At 33.2% G+C, this 7,838-nt stretch overlaps 1 pseudogene across 1 annotated transcript; it reads left to right on the forward strand.

Annotated features, from left to right (window-relative positions):
* Positions 1 to 945: 945 nt before the first annotated feature.
* LOC146909733 (putative protein phosphatase 2C 43) lies at positions 946 to 3,956 on the forward strand (annotated as a pseudogene). The gene is made up of 5 exons (XR_015019022.1): positions 946 to 1,282; positions 1,396 to 1,763; positions 1,879 to 2,118; positions 2,294 to 2,756; positions 3,796 to 3,956. The product of XR_015019022.1 is annotated as a putative protein phosphatase 2C 43 (transcript).
* Positions 3,957 to 7,838: the final 3,882 nt, after the last annotated feature.

The following is a 7,838-nucleotide window of genomic DNA, read 5'->3' on the forward strand; positions in this document are numbered from 1 at the left end:
ATGCTAAAAGTGGAGTATATACACCTTAGCATATTTTAACAGGTAGCCATGCTACCTTTTTAAGCTTCGTAAAATATTTCGTAAGATATATTTGAACACTTTTGGCTACCTTTAACATACTCAAATACGCTACCTGATTATAATATCATATCACAATGTTGGTCCTTCCAATCTTACGAGTTTTCTACAACCATTGACATAAGAATTTTTTTTAGTCTTACACCACTCCCAAAAACAATAAATTAATATAATAAAAACATCATTAACAAAATCTGATAAAATATATTAAAGTTTTTTTTAAAGATCTTATATTTTTCTTAACAGGAAAATAGTAAAAATTTGAAAGATCATTTATTATAGGTAATAAAAAGTCTTTTGTTTTTTGCTATGTGTATTTAGATAAAATATTTTAGCAAAATATATTAAGTTATTTAAATCTAAATAAAAAAAAAATGTCCCCGTAATTAGTCAAAATTTTGTCAAAATCTGTGCTGAGCTACGAAATAAAAAAAATAGGATAAACTATCGCACAATTAAAATAAGGTGGTTTAATATTACACAAGGTAAAATGAACTTAGAGTGTTCAAAATCGCAAAATTGATCGGGACAATGCATAAAACATACAATGTCCGGGGTTCAAACCCCGACCACTACAAAAAAAAAATCGCAAAATTGAGAAATAAGAAGAACTAAAAGTGCAATTAAGAAAATCATATAACAAGTTTCATTCAATTTTCTTCTTCCCGCCAATTGATAATATGACAGCTGGCTCATTCAATATTGCAATGATGAAGTTAGTTACATTCCGTTAGGATTCTGTTGAGACAGTTATCAGTTCGTTGAGTCTATTATACCCTTCATTTCACACATATATATATAAATACATAGAATATGCATTCATTCATTCACATTCACTATTTTTCATACTTCAAATCATTACTCTTTCACTTACAATCACAATCAAAATCACTCTTTTTTCTCACATTTCCTTCTCCTTCAAAGATGCATCCTTGGCTTGAAAATATAGTCAATCTATGCAGGAACAGGCAGAATGACAACATGGCTTTATTCGATGAAGACCGTCATGCAAGTTCGATTGATCTTGAAAGGCATTGCTATGGAGCATTTTCTAGTGCTTATGTTCAAGCAAATGAAGCTATGGAAGATCATAGCCAAGTTGAAGTTGGCTCTAGAAAAGCACTCTTTCTTGGAGTTTACGACGGCCATGGTGGCTTCGAGGCTTCCCACTACATCACTCAACACCTCTTCGACCATCTACTGAGTTAGTATCTTTCTTTAATCAAAAAGTTTATTTCTTTTTATTAATCTTTTAATTTTGTTCTTGGTTTGAGAATTAATGGAATTTTTATTTTATGTTATGTGGTTACATTATAGGGCATGCTAAAGATAATGAGAATGATATAACTGAAGCTACCCTGAGGGACGCTGTTTCTGCTACTGAAGCGAGTTTTTTGGATCATGTAGAAAAAAATTACATGATAAATAATAATCTTGGAAAAGCTGGTTCATGCTGTCTTGCTAGAATTATATGGAAAAGGAGGACACTACATGTTGCGAATCTTGGAGATTCCCGTGCTGTAATTGGTACTATGGTTAATAACGAAATCCATGCTGAGCAGTTGACAAGAGATCACAATTGTAATGATGAAGCTATTAGAGAAGAACTCGAGGAAAAACATCCTGATGATCCTAACATTGTGATGTATGAGAGGGGAGCGTGGCGCGTTAAAGGCATCATTACGGTATTATGTTTTACTTTTAACAAATTTAATTTGATCTGATATTGGTTTATGACTTTTATAATGTTATCTTGTTACATATTTGATAATGATATGCTATTGATCTGATATGTATTAGGTTAGTAGAAGTATTGGTGATACATATTTGAAGAGGCCTGAATTTAGTTTGGATGAATCGTTCCCCAAGTTTGAAGAAGTGCCTGAACCATTTAGAAGAGGCGTGGTATCAGCAGAACCGGAGATGCGTTCTAGAGATTTATCAGAGAACGATAAGTTTCTGATATTTGCTTCTGATGGACTTTGGGATTTCTTGTCAAATGAACAAGCAGTTGAAATTGTTCAAAACAATTCAAGAAAGGTATGTATATATCGATTTCTATGACTTTTTCTTTTCTTGGTTTTTCCTTTCATTTTGATTCAATCTTTATAAAATGAAAATACGTATTTGTGTTTTTTGCATCAAAGACGAATTTGAGTCATCACTGTTATGTTTGCTGGCTTTTGATTTAGTTATGCTATGGTGAATTTTTCAGGGAATTGCAAAAAGGCTTGTGAGTACTGTTCTAGCGCAAGCGGCTGCTGATAGGAATACTACCTATAATACCATGAGGTATGCTAATCTGGGACGTGGCAATGGGAACAGGAGGTTTTTTCATGATGATATAAGTGTGATTGTTGTGTTCTTGGACAAAAAGCCGTTTCTGAGGATTCCCCTACATAATTTGTCCTACAAAAGCTCAACTGACAGACCTACACGATCAGCTTTTGCAAAGTCTGGATTAACCATGCATGGGCTGCAGAGGCTGAAGGAGACTATTAAAAACAAGTTTCAAGCAAGTTCATCGCATGCATCTAGCTCTCCGGCTCAGAACCGTCAAACCCTTGAGGGCGAGAGCTCTCAGACTCGGAACCCTCAAAACCCTGAGGGCGAGAGCTCTCACACTCAGAACCCTCAAAACCCTGAGGGCGAAAGCTCTCAAACTCAGAGCCTTTTGGGTCAGAGTTCTCGGGCTGGGAAAGAAAAAATATTAGAATAAGAGCTGTTATAACTTCCTTCAACCATTGAGATCTGTTAACTCTATTGGTTGAATGTTTTTCTTTTCACTGCATATCAAATTAGGTTCTAGAAGTGACAGTTTTATGTGATACATTGATTTTTCCTCAGTTGTAACTTTTACGTATCATACAATTTTCAATAAGTGTCCTGGAGTTTATGTGACACAGGAGTTTTATGTCTGAAACTATATAGCAAATAAACTTGTTTGGTTCTGCCTAGCTTTGGATATTGTTTTTACAGAAATCAATTGTAGTATTATTTGCACCTTTAAATTGTAGTTTTTCTATGTTAAAGCTGAATTTTGGGCTTAACTGAATCATTGAATTTGATTCAACATCTGCTATCTTAGTTTTTGGTTGCATCATTTGAGTTGAGATGCTCTTATAGTCTTTTCTGTCAACTTCACCCAAACAAGTTATCTATGTGCTTACTATCAATTGTGTTAATACAGGTATTCAGTAAAAAGTTATTGCATGATATAATAGTCCTCAAATATAGTAAAAAGTTAATGTATGTATCATGAAATTTTACAAAGTTTGTGGTTGTGCCTTGTTTGGGAAATGAAAGTGCAAAAGTATTCTGAAATGCTGTATACTGTTTTTAAATTACTCAATTTTGTTAATTTTGAACATTTTACTTGCACCTTTAAATTTATGTCTCATGTCTGACTTAATATGTTGGAAATGGTAATAATTTCACTCTTAATTAATTTGAACATATTCAATGTGCTCAACAGATTTGTGATCATCTTTTCACAGTTCTCCCACTAACCAAGTCCATTTATCTTCCTAAAATGAATATATATATATATATCATGCGCGACGTCGTTGTCAAGACTAGAGCTAAATGATATAAAAAATTCAACCCCATACATTTTAGTTTTCTTGTCTATCCACTCCAACCCATGAGGGCCATATAAAGAAAGTTTGTGTTTTTTCATCTATGATGAATTTGAGCCTTAACTACTTTATTTGCTAGCTTCTGAGTTCTGGTATGCAGAAGCTGCTAAAAGAAGGGGTTTTACCTACAGGAACATTCTGGCTGCTTCTGCGGGACACGAATCAGTGAGCAGGAGGTCTTTTCATGATGATATAAGTGTGATTGTTGTGTTCTTTGACAAAACGTCGTTATGAGCTCATCTTACACAAGCTCATCTTACATGTCTCTACTAACGAATTTTGCGCGTTCTGGATTTTCTTACAATAGTTGATGACTATTCTCGTTTTACCTGGATTGTGTTGTTGAAAAGTAAGTCTGAAGTAAGGAATAAAGTATTAGATTTCACTGCTCTAGCGGAAAATCAGTTTGCAAAGAAAATCAAAGTGTTAAGAAGCAATAATGGGACATAATTTCACTTAGAAGATTTGTGCAGAAAGCAAGGTATTATACATCAATTTAGTTGTGTAGAAACTCCTGAGCAAAATGCTGGGGTAGAACGCAAACATCAACATATTTTGGGAGTAGCTAGAGCCCTTATGATGCAATCAGCCATCCCGAAATATCTTTGGACTTATGCAATTCTTCATGCTGTTTTTTTTATTAATAGAATGCCGTCTTTGGTTCTGGACAAGTGTTCCCCATTTCAGCTTCTTGTTTTCTTGTCTATCCAACTGAGAAAAATAATCCACTGTCCGAGAAGATACGACCAACAAAGAGGTAAGCCAGAAAAAATACCTTAAAAAACCGATACTTTGCCAATCTCTGGATTATATGGCTGATACGAGCCTTTAATTTCCCTATATCTCTTTTTTCTTATTCTGGTGTATTGATAAATGATAACGGATGATCCTAACATTGTGATAAATGATAACGGATCGTGGCGTGTTAAAGGCTTCCTTATGGTAATTTTTTGTTTTTCTTTTAATCAATTTAGATAGAGTTATTGTTTGATTTGATATTGGTTATAACGCTTTCTTGTATATTGATTAGGTTAGTAGAATGCATATTTGAAGAGGTCTAAATTTACTTTGGTAGTTATTGTCAAATGAAAAAGCAGCTAAAAATGTATGTATGACTTGTTCTTTTCTTGGTTTTTCCTTTCGCATTGAGAAGAAACACAAACACTTTAGCCTTTAGAAAATGAAAATAAGTCTTCCTGTTTTTTGATCAATGAAAATTTGAGTCTTTACAATTATGTTTGCAGGCTTTTAATTTAATTATGCTATGGTGGATTTTGCAGGGAATTGCGAAAAGGCTTCTGAGTACTGCTCTAATGGTAGCTGCTAAAAGAAGAAAGGTTACCTATAGGAAGACTCAGGCTGCTGCTCCGGGTTGCGACAATGTGAACAGGAATTTGAAGGATATTATCCGGTTTGAATCAGGTTCATCACATGCATCTAGTTCTCAGGGCCCTCGGACTCCTCTGGCTCTGAACCCTCAAACCCCTGAGGGCGAGAGCTCTCAAACTGAGGGCGAGAGGCGAAAACAATTGCATAAAAGTATGAAGAACATTAAGGAAATCCGGAAAACAATTGCATAAAAGTATGAAGAACATTAAGGAAATCCGCATAATAGGTTTGGGTATGTTTTCTTACTCTCTTACAATAATTTATGGCATAATGAGAATCATCATATCAAGATCTTGAATGAAATTTTTGCTAACAAATGGTGGTGACAATGTGAGAAATAACAATCCAAAAAGCTCAAAAGATAATTAGCCATCATCAAAAGGAGAAAAATATAAATTTATTAACTAAGAACTATCAAAATTTTGAACTGAATACCTCACTTCCAAACTACCATTGATCTATTCAATGAACAATCAATGAAGGCTATAGGGCATTAGTTACTAAAATAATTGATAACTAAGAAAGAGAGCAAGTAGTTAGAAAGTTAACTATAATGGAAAAAAATATTTTTAAAAGTGTCTAATCAAATTTCAATAGCCCATTAGAACATGCGAAATGAGTACAACTTCTTCTTAAATTTTTCCACAGCTTTGTATTTTCCCTGGATTTGACTAGCAAGGGAGAAACACATGCTCTCCAAGTTAATGCCATTTTTCATAAAAAATTTAGCCAAAAATAGATCATGATTGTCTCCAATAACTTCTTTAAATTTCACAAAATAGAGAGAAGCCAAACATTCAGGCACAACAGCATAACTTAGACGCTCTTCCGCAAATTTACGTATTCCCTGACAATGAAACATTAAAGAAAAAGTTAGAGAAAAAACAGTAAGACGATGCAATAAGTCACAATCGACCTTGTGAAGCTTTTGTATGATATGAAAAATGTGTTATGAATATAGTGCAGCCAGAGTAATGAATTTATCAAATACTAGTAATGACTAACCGGTGTCTTCTGAAGTAAGGCTAAGAGAATATCAACACTAACTAAGCCAACCTCCAAATGTGTCAACATTGAAAATACACATAGATATCCCCGTATCAGATCAACCTGGCATAGATGACACAACGAAACTAATTTGTATTTCAACAGAAGAATCAAAATATAATTGATAGCAACCAAATTATAAAGTATTCAAAGATATTCATTGTTAAAAAGGCTAAATGGTATGCTTACCTTTGATGCCTCGAATTGGATAGACTTTGCATGACTGAATTGGTTGAGAATTTTAAAAACGAAGCAATCTATCATATAATTGCCGACATGTAAAACAAATTTAGGAGAAACATGGCATGAGGACCGTATTAATATGTCTTGTGGTCTACGAACACCATAGTAAGTTATTTCTTTCAAATGCAAAGAATCACAGAAAGAGATACAAGAGAGATTGAATGAGTGAGGATTTCCAATTCTTTAATGGCTTAATTAATGATTTGGTCCCTTAAGTTATTTGTTGGTTACATTTTGGTCCCATAAGTTATTAACGTTACAATTTGGTCCCTTAAGTTACTTTTTGGTTTCGTTTTGGTCCCTTAACTATTAAAAGTTTCGTTTTGGTCCCTTAACTTATTTTTTGGTTTCGTTTTGGTCCCTTAACTTATTTTTTGGTTTCGTTTTGGTCCCTCCAAAAAATAAGTTAAGGGACCAAAACGAAACCAAAAAATAAGTTAAGGGACCAAAACGAAACTTTTTTCTATATATATATATATATATATATATATATATATATATATATAGAAAAAATATCTTTCAGCTCTTTTGGGTTAACTTTTTTCTTCCAAAAATGCCCTCAATTTGCAATACAAATAACAAATATAACAAACAGACAAGAATAAATTTAAATATTAAAAAAAATGTAGTATAATTTAATTTAATCATTTTTTATTTTATTTTTGTTTGGAGCATAAACAATTTATTTTGTACGTAGTCGAAATTGTTCGATCTAACCATTTCGACATTTTTACCGAGGGATACATTTTTTTGTTGGATACTTTGTTTGTAATGGGAATGTTCATTTTTTGATGGCTCTGACCCTTTGGAAACAAACTAATATAACGATGATTGAAGGTGATGCATTTGCACTTACCCATTCACATACTTTGGTGGATTCTATTTCCTCCTGTAGACGTGGAGTTTCTGAATTTGATGTCATTGTTTCTTATATTATTGCTTATCTTTACATTTTAACTTTGAGGTTAAGGTTATTCGGCAACAAGTGAACATGATCGCTCATTTCCTTGTTATAGCGGAATATTCTTAGTCCAGTCGTCATGTTTTTGAGAATTATTCTTCTTGTATTGCACTTTTATTATTATTATTAATGATATCAGTTAATTTTGCTTTGGTAAAAAAAAATCTTCCAATTCTTAGAGGAAGCGAGTCTTAGTAGTTTGATCAAGAATTGTTCCTACCGTGAATCGAATTAGGATTCCCCTGAATGATTCGTCCTGGTGGGACCTCATTAACCACTTGATCTAATACTTGTGGAAGAAACAAATTTTTTTAATATTATATAAATATTATAATTTATTAATATTTAACGACACAGACACAACACAAACACGACACTAGCTGACACGTCGACAAAGATAAAATTTTGAGAAAATGACATAATTCAATGTAATCACAAATGTTAGTGTAGGACATGACACGTGTCAGATATCGGGACACGCT

This window comes from Medicago sativa, chromosome 7 (assembly GCF_051527215.1).
Source record: "Medicago sativa cultivar Bolivia chromosome 7, Bolivia_mono, whole genome shotgun sequence".
NCBI lineage: Eukaryota > Viridiplantae > Streptophyta > Magnoliopsida > Fabales > Fabaceae > Medicago > Medicago sativa.